At 27.8% G+C, this 17,220-nt stretch overlaps 1 protein-coding gene across 1 annotated transcript in view; it reads left to right on the forward strand.

Moving 5' to 3' along the window:
* Window positions 1-1,367: 1,367 nt before the first annotated feature.
* Window positions 1,368-17,220, forward strand: part of LOC145328259 (uncharacterized) — a 39,120-nt gene continuing 23,267 nt past the window's right edge. The window contains exon 1 of the mRNA XM_080171875.1: window positions 1,368-1,385. The gene's annotated coding sequence lies outside the window, so the exon portion shown is untranslated. The remainder of the gene's footprint in view (window positions 1,386-17,220) is intronic.

A 17,220-nucleotide genomic window follows, 5' to 3' on the forward strand; every position in this document is an offset into this window, starting at 1 on the left:
AAATACTTTGATGATTTCTTTTTATTCAGAAATTCAAAGTAGTTGCTAATATCAAAGCTTGTTAGAAAGCCCTAGTACCTTTGGAAAACGTTAGTAAAGAGTGGAGTTCTTTCCTCCAACTTGATTAGGAATTATTCAAGTGCAAAAATAGAATCATTCTTAGTTGAGGGTTAGGAATCAACGTGGTTAGCAATTACATATATAGTAGATACAAATATTTTAAGTCTTGTAAAATTACTAGAGATTAAAGGACAGCTATCTGTAGGCGTTTGGAGCTTTAGGGACTGAAACGCACGACACAAATGCAATTGAGAACCTTGTGTACAAGCAATTGCAACTAGATGACACTCTAGAGGCCCTAGAGAATGCTAGTATATTTGTGGCCATTGGTCGCGGCCCTAGGGGGACACTCGCACCGGTTGACACTCCAGAGGCCCTGGAGCATACCGGAACATGGGAACCTCTATAGTTGTACCTCTCTTTAAGGATGCTTGATAAGAAATATTAAGTTGTATAATACATGCTGAATTAGATTTTGGGACACTGATTAGTACAGCTCTGTAGCTTAATAGCTTGGATTCTAGGAGTAAGGGTACGGTAGCGCATCAAGTTGTACTTGTATAAGCCGGCTATGCAGTTTACTCTGAGTTTCTATTGTTATAAGAAAAGCAAAATACATCTGGTAGCTTGCTAGAGTTTAATTAAGCATTGGATAAATCTTTATTTATTTATTCTTGGAAAATCTAGCTTTATTTAATATTCTCACAAATTATAGCTTATAAGTACTTCATAACATAATTTTAATCTAAGTTTAAAGTATTGAATTGAACTGCTTTTTCTTTGGCAAAGTTGAATTGTTTATCACATCTATCACTTGAATCAATTTAGCCTAACCAGCTAAATGTTGTAAACTTTGACAATATTGCGTTTAACTTATTCGGTTTGGTAGCTAAGTTTATGCTTTGTCATATGAGTTGGAGATTGGCTTCAACTTGGTTGGTATTCTCTTCTTGTTCTGAAACTTGGCACGTTTTATTAGAATTGGGAGAAAACATATCATTTGGTGCAACATCGGGTTGTTCAATATTTTTTTTTGGTGTAGAGGGGGGTGCATATTAGTTTGTTTTTTACATCAAAAAAAAAAAACTAAAGCTGAACAGGTTTTACATTATACAGAGATTCAGAAGGTTATAAGTGCAAGTGCAAAGTAATATAACTAAAAAGTGAAGTGAAAATTTTACATATATAATTTTTTCAATAGTGAATAAGTTAATTTGTAAGAACATACAAATTAAATTAGAGTGAAGTCTCTGCATTAACTTTTATTTTTTTAGAAATTGGTAAGAATATATCTGAAAAATTATTGCTTGATTCACTTCTACAAGAGATATATTCTTTGCTTCATCATAGTACCAGACAGGTGGTAAGATAAATAAAAAGGAGTGTAGATAGATTCTTTTTGCATTACTGTACCAAAAGAAATTTTTGGGAAGAATCTTCTAATAAGTTTTATATCAATTATAAAAAATTATATATATTTCCATTTTAAAGTCCGCAAGTTTAGAGATAGATTCTTTTTGCATTATTGTACCAAAAAAAAAAATTTTTGGGAGGAATCTTAAAATAAGTTCTGATATCAGTTAGAGTAATTTTACATTTGTATAATAAGTCTGCAGCAAGTTTTGAGTAAAGGTTTCTTTTTGCATAATTGTACCAAAGAAAAATTGGGAGGAATCCTTTAAGAAGTTTTATATCAACTAGACTAGCTTCTTTAATGAGCTCTAATAAGAAGTTTTATATTAGTTAGACTAACTTCTATAATTGTATCTCAAATTTTAAAATCTCAAGTTTAAAATTTAGTATCTCAAGTTTAATTAAAAAGAAATTTTAGCCAGCAAAATTAATTTTTATTTTTGTATCTCAAGTTTAATAATTTCATTAACATCTATATTTTTTATTACTTTATTAATTTTTGACCCTACAATTTTTAAACCAATAGTGGTTTTAGTCAGTCATATCTTAACATCTATTAAGGATCTTTTTATACTTATTCAAAATGAAATCACTAAGAAAACGTAGTAAAAGTAGGGAAAAAGATATTGACTATTTGAGAAATATGTCAAATCTTATTAAGTCCGATGGACAAGGGGACTTAGAAAGTTTACCAATCTCTTCTCAGGATTTAGTAGAAGATGAAACTAGCCCTGAGTTTAATATTACTGAAAGAGTTATGTCTAGAAATGCAGAAGACATAGACTTAGTCAATGATATGAATGATACTGTTGAGATACTAAAGCAAGATATTAAGTTTAATAATACTATTGATAATAACTTAGGCCGTATATTGCTTGAATTAACTGCTCAAATAAATGATTTGAATAAGAAAACAAATCTACCTAAAGGTAAATCAGTAGATGAAACTGTTAATGATTTTAATGAACATTTAAAGGACTTAGAAATTAGTATTAATGATAATGTCAATAGGAGAGTGGGTAAGATTGAAGACTTAGTAGAACAACGTGTTAATGAGGCCTTACAGAAACATGTTAGAGAAAAAACTTTTAGTAACTATATCAATCATGCTGAAACAATTTTCCCCCCAAGCTTTGATTGCAATTCTATTTCAGTTATTTCTGATGAAAAGATAGGTCTAATCAATCACACTTTTCCTACTAGACATAAATTTAGCGGCTTTGGCACTCCTTCCGTTGTAGAATTTTTAAGAAATATGAATGCGGCACAAGCTCAATGTAAATTATCTGAGCATACATTTAAAGAAACACTCCTAAGATGCACAACAGGAGAAGTATATGATAGTGTAGCTACAATGGTAGATGGAAATATATCTCTTTCTGAAATTTATAACGCGTTATTAACTAAATATGATACAAGATTGAGGCCTGAGCATGCCCAATTAGAACTTGAGAATTTTGTTTTGCCTAAGGATTCTACATTTAATAAAGTTGTTAGTAAAATTATGGCTCTATGCCAAAGAGCTTGTTTGGAACATGGAGAGCCTGCTAGGACTCAAATTTATAATTTAACTGCTATTGGATATTTATTAAAAAATTTACCATATGGATCAATTAATGATGGGTTAAAGATTAGAGCAGATTTAATTACAGAGTTAGGTAGATTCCCAACTTTTGCTGAAGTAGTACAAGCACTTAGAAAGTATGTAGGTGCTATTGATTTAAATTATAGAAGGGATGATAATAGGAAAAGGTATAGTAGGAGTGAGAATTTAAAAACAAGTGATATCCCTGTTCCTAAATTTTCTGTAAGAAATAATATGCGCGCAAAAATATCAGAGATCAATCATAAGCAGAATTTTTTAGGGAGAAGGAATGATCATAATTTTAAATCTCAGTCTTATAACAATACAAACCCTACAAGTAATAGGTATAATGGCAATCAGCAAAAGTATAATAATAATAACAATAGTAACTATAGAGACCACAGAAAACAAAATCCCAATTTCATTCCCTTAAAAGATAACTCTAAAATAAACAATAGCAGAAATAATGATAATAATACTAACCGCAAAGATTATGGAATTCATACTGAAGTAAATGGTAGATTAAGATGTAATTTTTGTGGTAAAAACACTCATGCTGGCAGCAAACTTTGTTATGAAATGAGAAATGATGAAGGAATTATAAAATTTACAATTCCCACTTCCGAACCTTGTCTTGTTTGTAAAAAAGAGATTGGTAAAACTTTATATCATCCATCTTACAGGTGTTTTAATAGGCCAGTTGCAAAGCAACTTAAAATGCAAGGTAAATGGAGATATCCTAGTGCTGAAGAGAGAAGGCATCTCGATAAGCAATTGAGTGGTAATTTAGCCTAAAATAAAAATGTCTAAATTTAAAAATCAACCTTTTCAAAACCCTCCCTCTGGGGAATTGAAAAGTGTTGATATTTCTGTAAATATTGGACGAAAAATATATATACCATGTAAATTATCATTTAAAGATTCAATATTTAAACAAGCATCAGGCATGTATGATACAGGAGCTGATACCTGTATTATGAGATTTTCATATTTTTCTAGACTTTTTTCTGAACATAATAAACAGGATCTATTGTCATTAATAAAAGAAAGTAATTATGAAGTATCTGGTATAACAAATAGAAAGATTGATGTTATTGGCTCAGTTTATATGTCCATGTTTTTACAAGGGGGGCCAGTACTTAGTATAGAATTTTTGATAGTTGATCAATTTGATAAATTTCCATCTGAATCACCTTTTATTATTGCTTCAAGAATGCAAACATTATTTGGTCTTATACTAATGCCTAGTAGTCTTGAAAATACTATTAAAGTAATTCAACGTAATAAATATGGGAATAGAGTAATAACTAGTTCTTATGCTACAGAGCTAGAGCTTAACACAGCCTATGGGGTAGTTGAAAAGATTTCAAGTATGCAAACAGTAAAAGTTGATTTTGTCATTTCAAAAGCATCTAAATATTTAGTCGAAGATAAAGTAATAGTTTCTCAAGATAAAGTTCCATATGATGAAATGGATGGGTTAAGAATAATTACAACTGTAACAAAAATACACTATAAAGAGTATCAGTATGTAGTAAATGCTCTAGTTGAAAATTTAAGTAATAAAACTTTTTCTGGGGTAATTAAAGCAACAATTGATTTATTTGATAAACAATATAGGTTGTATCCCATTAAAGATAATTCTAAACATATTAAGCGATCTATGAGAAGGCTTAAAACAGATAAAGTATCTATTATGTCTGAATGTAGATTACCAGATGATAAAGAGGTCTCAATTAAAAACATTGTCATAAAAAAGCCACTAATTTTTAATGATTCTAAAATAAAGTCAAAATGTTATAAAGTAGATATTAGTTTCCCAAATCATTCACCAGATTTATCTGATTATACAGCAGTAAACAATAATGTAAATGATCCTAATGTTAGTTTAACAGACGAGCGCTATCCTATTAAGGAAAAAGTAATACCAAATTATGATCTTAAAAACTATTATGATTCTGAACAGTCAGTACAAATGGGATTCCAACCAAACTGGAATGATATTAAAGAAAAAGATCTTCAGCCAGAAGGTATTGGAATTCCAATTTCTATTTTAGACACTCCTAAAGATATCATTAAAGAAAGTAATTATGATCCTAAAATTTGGCCTTATGTTAAAAATATATTTATAGATAAATATCCACAAATAGTTTCACGTCATTCTTTAGATAGGGGACATTTATCCAAAACTTTAGGTTATTTTAATTTAAGGTTAAAAGAAAATATTGTACTTCCTAAAAACAAAAAGATAATATATGAATCCTCTGCAGACGCTAGTATGCTGAGGGATGTCTTAGATTATTTATGTAAATTAAAAGTAATATCGAAAGCAAGTCTTACTGGGGATGATATACCAAATTTTAGTTCACCATGTTTTTTAGTAAAAAGGTCTTCAAAGGATTCAGCTGCAAGATTAGTAGTATCATATAAACTTTTAAATGAATGTATAAGTCAAGATCCAATAACAATCTCAAATTTTGACATGATATTAAATAGATTACACTCAGCACATTGTTATAGTTCAATAGACTTGAAGTCAGCTTTTTAAAGCATAGAGCTGACTCCAGAATCCAAAAAATTAACCCTATTTAGTTGTATGTGGGGGAGTTACATTTTCAATACTTTAGCTACAGGAATGTCTGTATCTCCAAATGCTCTCGCTAGATTTTGCGATGTAATGATACATCATATCCCAAGTAGAGATAAAAATGGTAAAATACAATTAAATGAAAAAGGACTACCAATAATGATTAATGATAGGATACCTAATGTAGAAATTTTCTATGATGATATAATTATTTTTTCAAAAGCTGGGCGTACTTATGAGGAAACCATTAGAATACACTTTGATTTAGTAGAAAAGGTTGTTTCTAGATTAGCATTTCATAGAGCTAAACTAGAGGTAGCTAAGAGTCAACTTTGTAAGTTTAAAATATCCTTTTTAGGCTGGCTTATAAGTAATAACTATTTAATGGTCGATCCAAGAAGGGTCGAAAAACTAAATGAGAAAACTTTTCCTTCTAGTGCCAAAGGCATGAAATCATTCTTGGGTGAAGTAAATTGGTTAAGAAATACTTTAAATTTTCAAGTTTTAAGAAACATTCATTATCTAACACCTCTTACTAGTACTAAATTGGGAAAATATAATCCAAATAATATACATAGAGAAAAATTTGAGGAACTTAAAAAACAGCTAACTCAAAGTTGTTTATTCTCAAAAATATGTTTACCAGGTGTACCTAAAATACTTTTTACTGATGCTGCAAGTGAAAAGTATAGTCAATACTCTTGCGTTTTAGCACAAATAGTACCAGCAAAATATTCAAAAAACTTTGTTCCATCTTACATATATTTAGACGATCCTACCCATAGAATTATTTTTGATTTAAAATTACCAGTGAAGCCAGTTCCTCTTAAAAAAGATAACCAAACAATCAAGGATTATTTAATAAATCTTGAGAGTAATTATCCACCTGAGTATGAATATTTGGATGATGATACCTTGGGGTATCAAGAACACTTTAAGATCTCTTTATCCGTATGTTTAAAACTTATGTTGGAACTTCAAAATTGTGTAACAAAATTTGAGAGTATTTGTTTTGACCTACAAAAACATATTAGAGAACATATTATGTATAACCATATTCTGGATACTGAACATAAAGGTAATAAACTAAGTATGAAATTATATTTAGAGGACATTAAAAAGGGTGTACTTAAAATAGATACAGGATTACACATTTTTAGCGCACTTTCAAATGTACTACATAGGCCTGTAACTCTTATTAATGCAACAAATAAATTCAATGGTAAAAAACTTATAAGATTTAATAATGATAAAAACAAACCTCCCTTCTTCTTTTTATTGTATGAGAAAAATTCGAATCTTATTGTTAGGCCTACAATTTTAAATAAGCACTCAGAATATAATATAGGTAAACATAAGGGTTCTTTTGAAATAATTTTATATCACTCAAAAGTAATTCCTGAAGAAATGAGAAAAACTAATATTATGCAACTAGAATTGTATGCAATTTTAGGTTCATTACAAGCAACTAGAAAAATGGTTAATTCTGATGAATTATTATTAGCTTGTGATAATAAATGTCTTTATTATCTGTATAATCAAGATGTTAAAGACAGCCATACTAAAATTAATAATTGGGGAGTTAAAATAGAACATGATTATCCAAATTTAGGTTTAGTTTTTATAAAATCTGAAAATAATCCAGCGGATTTTTTGAGTCGCGTTTTTCAAGTTAGTAAGCCTGAAATTGCTCACATTAAATTACCATATATTGTAAAGGATTCTTTAAATGATTACATGCCTAATCAAACAACAATGACTGTAAAAGATTGGCGTGTATGGGTTGAAAATAACCCACAGTTTATTGAAGTTGACAAAACAAGATTGACAGAAAGACAGTTAGAAAGTATTAACAAAAGAGATAAAAATATTGCAAAAGGAAAGGAAAAGGGGAAAGAAATAAAATCTAACAGTTTTCAAGTCACTTGGAAAATAAATAATTCAAAAGTTATAGAAGACATAATAATAAATGAACTAGATCCCAAAGTTTTTGGATCAGCATTGTCTAACAATCTAGCCGAGCGTAATACTAGGGCAGTATTTAATCCCATAAGAGTTTTAGAAGATATATTAACAACTGATAAAATAATAGAAGAGCAGCAAAAACAATATACACAAATATATACCAATTGTGTAACCAGTAAAGATAAAACTTATAAAGATAAGAACACATTTTATTTTTTACAGTTAGGAATTTTATATATTAAATTTATTAATAAAATCCCTAGAATTTATGTACCAGATAGTTTATTGGATAAATATATAGCTATGGTGCATACCATTGTAAACCATGGTGGTCCTAAGAAAATGATTAGCAATTTGATTAATTACTATAATCCAAATTTACAAAAATTATGTTACAAATATGCAAGTATATGTGTAGCATGTATGTTAACAAATCATCCTAATAGATCAAATAAATTAGGAGTTTTTCCTCTTACAGCTGGAGTTTTAGAATGCATACATATGGATTTAATTGAAGGTTTACCAACAGCAAGTGGATTTAATCACATATTAATGGCAAGATGTGTAATATCTGGTTATATGATTCTACTTCCTGTTGTTACAAAAACAGCAAATGAGTTTTTATATCTCTTTGTTAACCATATATGGGTTCACTTCCACCCAAAAGCTGTTTTTAGCGACAATGCCGGTTTATTTAGTTCTAATAAAACAATACGAATTTTAGCTCTTTTAGGGTGTCAGTTTATTTATTCATCAAGCTTTTCTGGAATGTCACATGGAGCAGCGGAAAGTTATGTGGGTTTAGTTAAAAGAATAATGAAAAAAGTATTATCTAATCAACCTAATTTTAATTGGACATTTTTACCATCTATAATAGCTCAATTGCATAATTCCAGTCGTATAACAAAAACCGGTTTTACACCTAATCAATTAGTATTTGGCACAGAGTCTCATTTAAGTAAATGTTTCCTAGATAATCCTTTAGTGCCAAAATTTCACCCTATAATTTCTCGTAGTGTAAAAACATTTGAAGCACAACAATTAAGTTTAACAAAAAATCTAGATTCCGTGAGACATTTCATAACAAAGGAAAGAGATAATAGACTTGACAAAGCCAATAGAAATAAGGTTACTAGATCATTCCAAGTAGGAGATGTAATTTTTGTAAAGGATATGAGTAAAATATTGGGTACTACACAACCTCTTAAAACATATTATCATCCTCAACCTTTTGTTATTGTAAAAGTAAATCCAGTTTCAGCCTGGATATCTAGAATTGTTGATGAATTGACCATAATTAGGCCATTTAATCATTTCAAAAAGTATATACCTTTTTCTGATGAATTTAAGGATTTACCTAAAGAAATAAAAGAAATTGCTCAACAGCAACCTATAAATCTAACCACTGAAGAAATTAAGAAATTAATTTCATCAGCACCTTTAAATTTTGAATTATTCAAAAATGATGAAAAATTGGATAAATTGACTATTGATTCAATAAATGAGTTTGACAAACCTAAACCTGAAAATTTAATTTCAGATAGTGAAATAAAGGACCAAATTTTAAATGATGATATTGATGAGACTTCAATGCCTATAACAAGAAGTAAATTACAAGGAATAATAAAACAAAAGCAAAAAGATCATGAAAAGTCTGGAGAAACACCAAAACAAATAACGTTTGACTTACACACAGACGAACAAAAAGTATAGAGTAGGTTCATTACTTTTAAGTCTAATTTAATTAAATTTTTGCCCAAAATTTTAATTTTATAATTTTAAGTAATAATAAAGGTTTTAATTAGTGTAGTAAGAAAATAAAATACATTGTATGATATTTAAGATATTTAGTTCTATTAAAGTAAAATAAAATTTAAAATTTTTGTTGATCACTCTATTTGTGGTATATCTATTAAACACAAACCAGAGATGAACAATGACAAGTGTCAATTTCTTATTTTAAACTTCCTTTAGATTACTTCATGCTTTAAATATAATTATTTTTACTATACGAGCAACAATATAACAGCAAACAACATTTTTGGCTTTTAAAAAAAATAATTCTTTTTCATCATGAAGAACATCATATTTTTGGCTATTTTCATAACATTTTCATGTTCAGAAGATGTAATAGATTTTTTCTATCATGAAAAAATAAACCGAGATAAATACCTAGACTCGACTAAATCGGTGGTAAAGATTATTTTTGACTACAACCAAAATATGAAGGATGTAAACACACTCTTCCGAACATCTTTTAATGATTTAAAAACTGAACTAAATACTGATAATGCTGAAATTGAAGCAAAAGGTTCAAATATAGCTATTAGTCTGAATAAATTTCTTGTACTTACAAATAGATATGACCAATTATCAAAAGAAATTGATATAATAATTTCGCATATGACAGCTCTAGATCAACAAATTAACTCAGATTTCGAAGTAAATTATATAATAGATGAAAATAAACAATCTTTTCATTTGGATAATTTTAAAATGCATCAAAAATATTTAAAGGAAGCTTTTCAACCTATACCTTCCATAACTGAAGCAATGAGAAAAGATAATACTTTTATTAGAGGGGTAGATCTTACATTTAATAATCTCTATATTCCTGCAAGAATTTTAATAAGTTTTCTGGAAAATTGGATTGTAACTTTCAAATATTGTTTCCAAGGGGTTGTAACAAATGATCTTAGAAGAAAATTGACTCCTGAAAATAAACACTCTGACTTAGTAAATATCAATTTTATAGGATCAGGTCTGGTTGATAGTAAACCAACATTCTATTTAGAATTAAATATTTTATCAAACAAAATTAAATATAATTCTTTGATTGCGATACCATACGCGGGAATTTCTTTGGATGCTTATTATTACTACAATACAGAAAACCAAAAGATTGCTAAATTTATAACTGAGGATGAAAAACAATTAGGACTGAATGAAGCTATAACTTTTTGTTTGAAACATATAAATGATAAGAAATTTGACCTTATTATTCAATATTGTCCGTTTATTAGCAATACAAAATTATTTCAAATAACAAACGAGGGAATTTTGCTTTTTAAGCATGATGATAAAATAGGTAAAGCATTTGTGTTAGGGCTTCAAAAGGATTTAAATAGTTCAAATTACCCGGTACATATTATGTTTAATGGGAAATTGGAATTTAATCTACCTCACAAAGGAGATGTGGTAATAGAAAGACAATCTAATTTTAAAGTAATTTCTTCCTCGTTAACATCTGATCAAAGACATCTATTGGAATTAAAAGTTAATAATACCAGAAGTAATCTGGAACAAGCTACAATTATTAAACATATAAGTAACTACTTCAAAAATTCATATTATCAGATATTCATTAATATTTTTGTGTTTACCTCAATAGCGTTTTTGGGAGTTGGATCCAAGGAATTATATGAAAAAATTAAAGCACATTACAAGCCTCGAAATAGCTCTAAAAAACTTATAATAAACAGATTGGAAACAATACCTTTGAGATCTAGAAGTAGACGTTAAAATTTAAGCAATGTTATAGTTGAACAGTAGTTCTAAGTATCAGTTTTAAAAGTAAATTTTACAATATTTTTTTGGGGGGGTTGACAACTTTTAGTTAAAACAATGTTTTAACCATTTGTTATTCTCCTTCCAGTAGAATTCTTCTTCCAGTCGATAACCTAAAAAGCAAATTATCTATTCGGAAATATAAAATATAATTAAAAAAAAAAACCAGTTGAATCAAAATAGGTAATCTAACAAGGTGAAAATATCTCATCCTTATGTATTTAAAATATCCAAAGTAAAGTGTATCTCATTCCAATGCATTTAAAATATTCAAAGTAAAGTGTATCTCATCCCTATACATGGGAACAACTGTTATTATTAACTAGTTTTAAGCGTTTTCGGATTTTCGATTAAAAATTTTCTTTCAGAAAATATTGAGTAACTTTAAAACTAATATCATATGTGTTTTCAACATTGTAATAGAATTTTAAAGACCGAGCTCGATTAAAGAGAGACTACAAATAAAAACTTTTCTTTGTTTCAATCATATTTTGGTTTTAATATATAAGGCGGAAAAATTATTTAAGCAGTTATGTCTAGAACAAACTTTTGTTGGTGAAACATAAAACTTTAAGTGATTAAAGAATGAAGAGATTTTCTGGTAGGCTTTATTTTATAATATCATTTAAATTTTCAATAAATTTTATAAGATAGAGTATATAGCTTACATTAGATAGGATCTTATGTTTTAGGAAGGAGTCTAGAACTAGATATATGTAATACAAAATTGTAGAACTATTGCCTTGAGTTTTATAATAATTTTTGCATAGTGAAAATTTTTGAAAAAATTATTAAAATTCCTTTAATTTTTTCTCCTAATTAAAAGATTTTAGATTTACGTTTGAAATTGTAGATTCCTAAGTAAAATTAGAAAAATATTTTAATGTAATATTCCCTATGATCTTAAGCAAATTAAAGAGCAATATAGGAAAGTTTATTTCATTTAAATTTAACAAAGCCAGTTTTTCTTTCCAAATATAATAACTGTTGAGTTTCAGTTGAAAACATAAAAAGAAATTTTTCTAAGTAATTATTAAAGTAAAATTTAAACTTTAAATAAATAGATATATATAGAGGACCTTTAAGCATCTTAATTAAACTCTTATATGTTGAGGCAATGAAAGTATAAACTCTAGTGTTTCTTTAAGCAGTACAATTTTGGAACCCAAGTATATTCCCTCTAAAAATGGCAAAAAGAATACCTAACAAAAAGAATGACATTTATCTATAGGTTAAATACACCAGGATGTAAAGACCTTTAGTTAAATAAAATTGTTCACATATCTCGAAAATGAAAATCAACTATATAATAATCATTAAATTGATTAGCTGTAGTAGAATATCTACACCTACTTAAGATTGAATACACCTAGGTTGTAAAGATCTTAACAAATGCTACAAGGAAAAGAGAGGACAATACTTTAAAAACTAAATTCTAGTGTAAGAGAAATATTAGTTTGAACTTAAATGCCTTCCCAAAAGAAAGTTTAATTAAGTTTATTGGAATAAGACTTTATATATTGAGTTTGTTAGATTAAGATTAGGTTAAGATATATTAGGATATAAAAAGGTAATTAAAATAGAATTGAAGTACAGAAAAAAGATCTTGAATAATTATAGCGGGAAAATTTTATCAAGAAGCAAGATTTTATAAACATATTTATCCAATTAGCAGGTTTAACTTAATTCTTTAATTATCTAGACTAAGACTTTTCCTATAAACAAGATGTATATTAAAAGATTATTACATAATTAACATTTTTTGTATGATTGGAATTTTAAATTTAAAAGGAACTTAAAATTTATATCGAAAGCTTGAACCGAAACATTTAGTTATAAGTTTGCGTTAATAAAAAAATAATAAGTTTTTACCACTGAGGAGGTCAAATATTTGTTAAGAAGAATCACGTTTTTAAAAAAAAACAACACTGTACTTAAATTAAGTTTGAATATTATTTACAATTTTTGAAGGATTTAGTTTAAGTTTAAAACAAAAGGTTATTTACAATTTTTAAAGTATAAATTTGAGTAAAAAAAATATATATAAGGTAGCTTATCAAAATTGAATTTTCTGAGGTAGTTAATAAAAAAAATATAGTTATTATTTAGGCCAAAAACTTTAAAACAAAACATTATTCATAAATTACATAGTTTATAATTTTATCACTGTTTTTATAAGAATTTGATGGAGGAATTTTGAAATTTTGAAATCTTTATTATACATGCCAAATTATATAAGAAAATAGAATAATAGGTATTTAAACTTTGAGATCTTAGTTTACTAAATATCACGAAAAGACACGAGGTAGTTTATTATGTTTGAATTATTGAGGTAGTTAAAAAAAATAATATTTATCACTTAAGCCAGAAACTTTAAACCGAAATGTTTAGTTACAATTTATGAAGAATTTCTTTTGATTTAAAAAACTTTTTTTTTCACTAATTTTATGAGATTTTTGGTGGTGAAATTTAGAGTAGTTACAATTTATGAAGAATTTCTTTTGATTTAAGAAATTTTTTTTCACTAATTTTATGAGATTTTTGGTGGTGAAATTTAGAGAATTTTGAATTTGTATATTTTTATCACAATTTTTATCACAGATTAAGTCCAAAAGTTGAAAGTCCGAATAAAAAAAAAGTCCGAAAGCAGAGTTTTTTTTACCAGTTATGTATATTGAAATTTAAAGAATTTTGAATTTGTATATCACAATTTTCATCACAGATTGAGTCCAAAAGTTGAAAGTCCGAAAAGGTGGGTCCGAAAGCAGTTTTTACCAGTTATGTATGTTGGGGTTTGGAACCATCTGAAACAAAATTAAAATTAATTAGCATTCATTTATTGAAATAAGGAAATAATTTTTTTTAGTAAAAAAAAACTTTAAGATGTGCAAACTAAAGAACTATAAACTTATAGTTAGAAATAACTCCTCTAATTTAAGGGGCAGGGATGAAATTATAGTTAGAGCTTCCAATATAGATTTACGACTCATGGAAGAAATTTTATTATGGTTTATTCAACAAACCCGATTAATATTAATGCAGAAAATTAGTAACTTAAAGAATAAGGAAAAAAGTAAACATTGCATTAGAAAGAATAAGCAAACTGATGATTTAAATAAGTCATCAACATTTTTTGAATACATTGAAGTTAATATGCGTTTAGCTAAGCAAGTACAGAGGGCAATGCTTCTTAACGTAGTTAAAACTTTAATGAAAAACTTTAAAAACTTAAAAACAATACTAGCTTTACCAAATAATTTGTTAGAAAAATAATAGGTGAAAAGTTTAATTTTAAAATACTGTAAAACTTTTATAAAATTTGTAATTACACATATAGTAAGCTAGGTACTGTAGTTAAGATTTGTTTTATAAGGAAAACTTTTCTTACTCTATTCACGGGCAGCAAGAAAGGGTTTCTTGACTGTTCCAGTTCCGCAGCTAGACGAGTCTGTAAATAAAAATTTTTATTAGGTAGGAATTTATGTTTTTAATATCTGAAAGTATACATGATCAGAAAAAAAGTCAGTATATATTATAGAAAGGGTACTTAAGATTTGATGAGTTTAAAGTAAATTAGAAGGAAGTAAATTAAATCATTTGAATTAAAGAAATTTAATTACCAAAAACCTAGTATAAAATTTTAGTATATTAAAGTTACAGAAGCGAAGTAAAACTTAATGAATTAGGTAGCTAATAATTAGTTTAATACACCTATAAATAATTAGCAGGGATTCTATGCAATCAAATAAAAATAGCCTACTGTCTATCAAAGTTTATTTAAGTTTAGAATGACTTTTATAAAAGTAAAAATAAAAATTTCTTTCAGAAGATATAAAAGCTTTATTTGATATACCTCTAGATTTATCTCAGGGGGTTGGGGCAGCATTTCTATCGCCTGACTTGTCCGAGGGGGTTGGTGATGGTGACGCAACTCTAGATTCTCGTCTCGTTCAGGATCTAAAATATAAAAAGACTATTAACTAAATTATATTAAATGATTATTAAAGAATATTTACATCCCTGTAACATCACTTATAGCGAATATTGGGTTTTAAACAGGTGTGAATACCATAAACTAAATAAAAATCTAATTATAATCTATACTACTATACTCATATTTTTTATAATTGTCATTAACATATTAGAAAGGAGATAAAAAAAAACTTTACCTGGTTGGGAAATATTTTGTCTTCTCCTCTTAAAACATAGTCTCAATACCGCAGCCGTTCTAAAAAAAAAATGACAGCTATAATTACTTCAGATGCTAGTATCAAAAAACCTACCAAAGCTACAAAGCTATCTGTAGGTCTGGACTTTTATAGTCCTGGATTAATAAAGATTTTACCAAGAAATTGCGTCAAAATAGATCTGCGTTTCCAAATTAAAGCACCCGAAAGTCATTTTACTATGCTTAGGGAGCGATCAAGTTTAAGTTTAAAAAATATAATATGCACTGGTGGGATCATAGATCCTGATTATTTGGGTAATGTTTATTTCATACTTCATAACTTATCAGGGAAAACATATGTCATCCAAAAGGGTGAAAAAATAGGTCAAATGATATTTCTAAAAAGCTGTTATCCTAAAATATTAACCATACGCAGTTTTGGGGCAGAGAATGCAAATAAGCAAATGTCAGAATTAAAATATTTAAGAGAGGAAAGGGGAGCTAAGGGATTTGGTTCTAGTAATGAAATAGAGGGGGAGAATAAAATAATAAACTTACCCGAGAGCCAAAAGTCCAAGGGTAACAGCAGCAAGGAATAACTTATCGGTCGTAGCCTCATTGCGTTCTTCTTGCAGAAGGGAATTGAGAATTGTTTTAATCTTATTTAAAATCATCTGGGAACTTCCATCCGGAATACTCATTGTTGTAAAAAAAATCTGAAATTATAAATTTTTACAGTAATAGGTAAGTAACTCTAAACTCAATAATTATAGGTATTAATTTATCTATTGACATTATTAGTAAAGATATATAGGTAAGCATAATCCATACTGATGTTTGTGTTTATTAGTTTAAGCATTGATAATATTAGTAGAGAGATAATAGTGTTTAAAGAACATTTTTTTTGGGATAATATACAACTGTATAATAGGGGGATTCGCCTTGTTAAAACATAGGTTGGCAATTTTTTATAGTTCTTACAGGGCTTAATTGTTTTGTTGACACTACTGTAAAAAAAACTTATTAGCAGTTGGTACTTTTCAGTTACACAAGAGATGAAAATTCTAAACTGTAATAGAAAGTATGAATTTAGTTTATCTCAAGAACAATAGGAAACACTAAGTAAACTTTAGATTGAAAAAGATTTTTGCAGATTATTCACAACAGAGTCAGGAGGGATAGTAGACAAATTGGGGCCAAAATTAGTAGTATTAAAATATTTGGTAGGATCAAGGTTTTTCTGGGTAGCACGATGAACTCTTGAGCTAGCCGTTTGACTCTGCTGGGAACGCCGTTTAATCTTTTTAGTACACTTTTGACCTACGAATAAAAAATCAATTAACAACAAAAATAATAAGTTTTCTTTTAAATTTAACCGTTCTAGTAAATACGCAATAGAAATTAAGAATGCCGCTGATAATTATGAAGTTTGAAAAATGAAAATCGCGAAACCTATACACGAAGACGACATTATGAATAAGGAAATTTAATTAAAGTAAAAGAAAATATAACAAAAGCGAAATAAACCAAATTAAAGTCTAAAAATAATATCCATTGGTTTAATTTTATTTTTTCCATTTTATTCTTACAATTTTTTGGACACACGCGATCAATATTAGCCATTTTAAAAATTGAAATTTGATCTTTTTGATAATAGTATCATAAATATATATAATCTATATAGACTAACAGACTATAAAATCGTTCGCACCCAATAAAAAAGTCTGCAAATTAATTTCATAAAATAGCATAAAATAAAATCTTACCCAATGCAAGCAAAGCGAGTAATATTAGGATAAGAAATAGGGCCACTAGAATTGTACCACCAATAACCAAAATGGAGAAATAACCTGGGCTATAAAAAAATACATTTTA

Source organism: Acartia tonsa, chromosome 9, assembly GCF_053477335.1.
Source record: "Acartia tonsa isolate MP-2025a chromosome 9, ASM5347733v1, whole genome shotgun sequence".
In the NCBI taxonomy this organism is placed as follows: Eukaryota; Metazoa; Arthropoda; class Copepoda; order Calanoida; family Acartiidae; genus Acartia; species Acartia tonsa.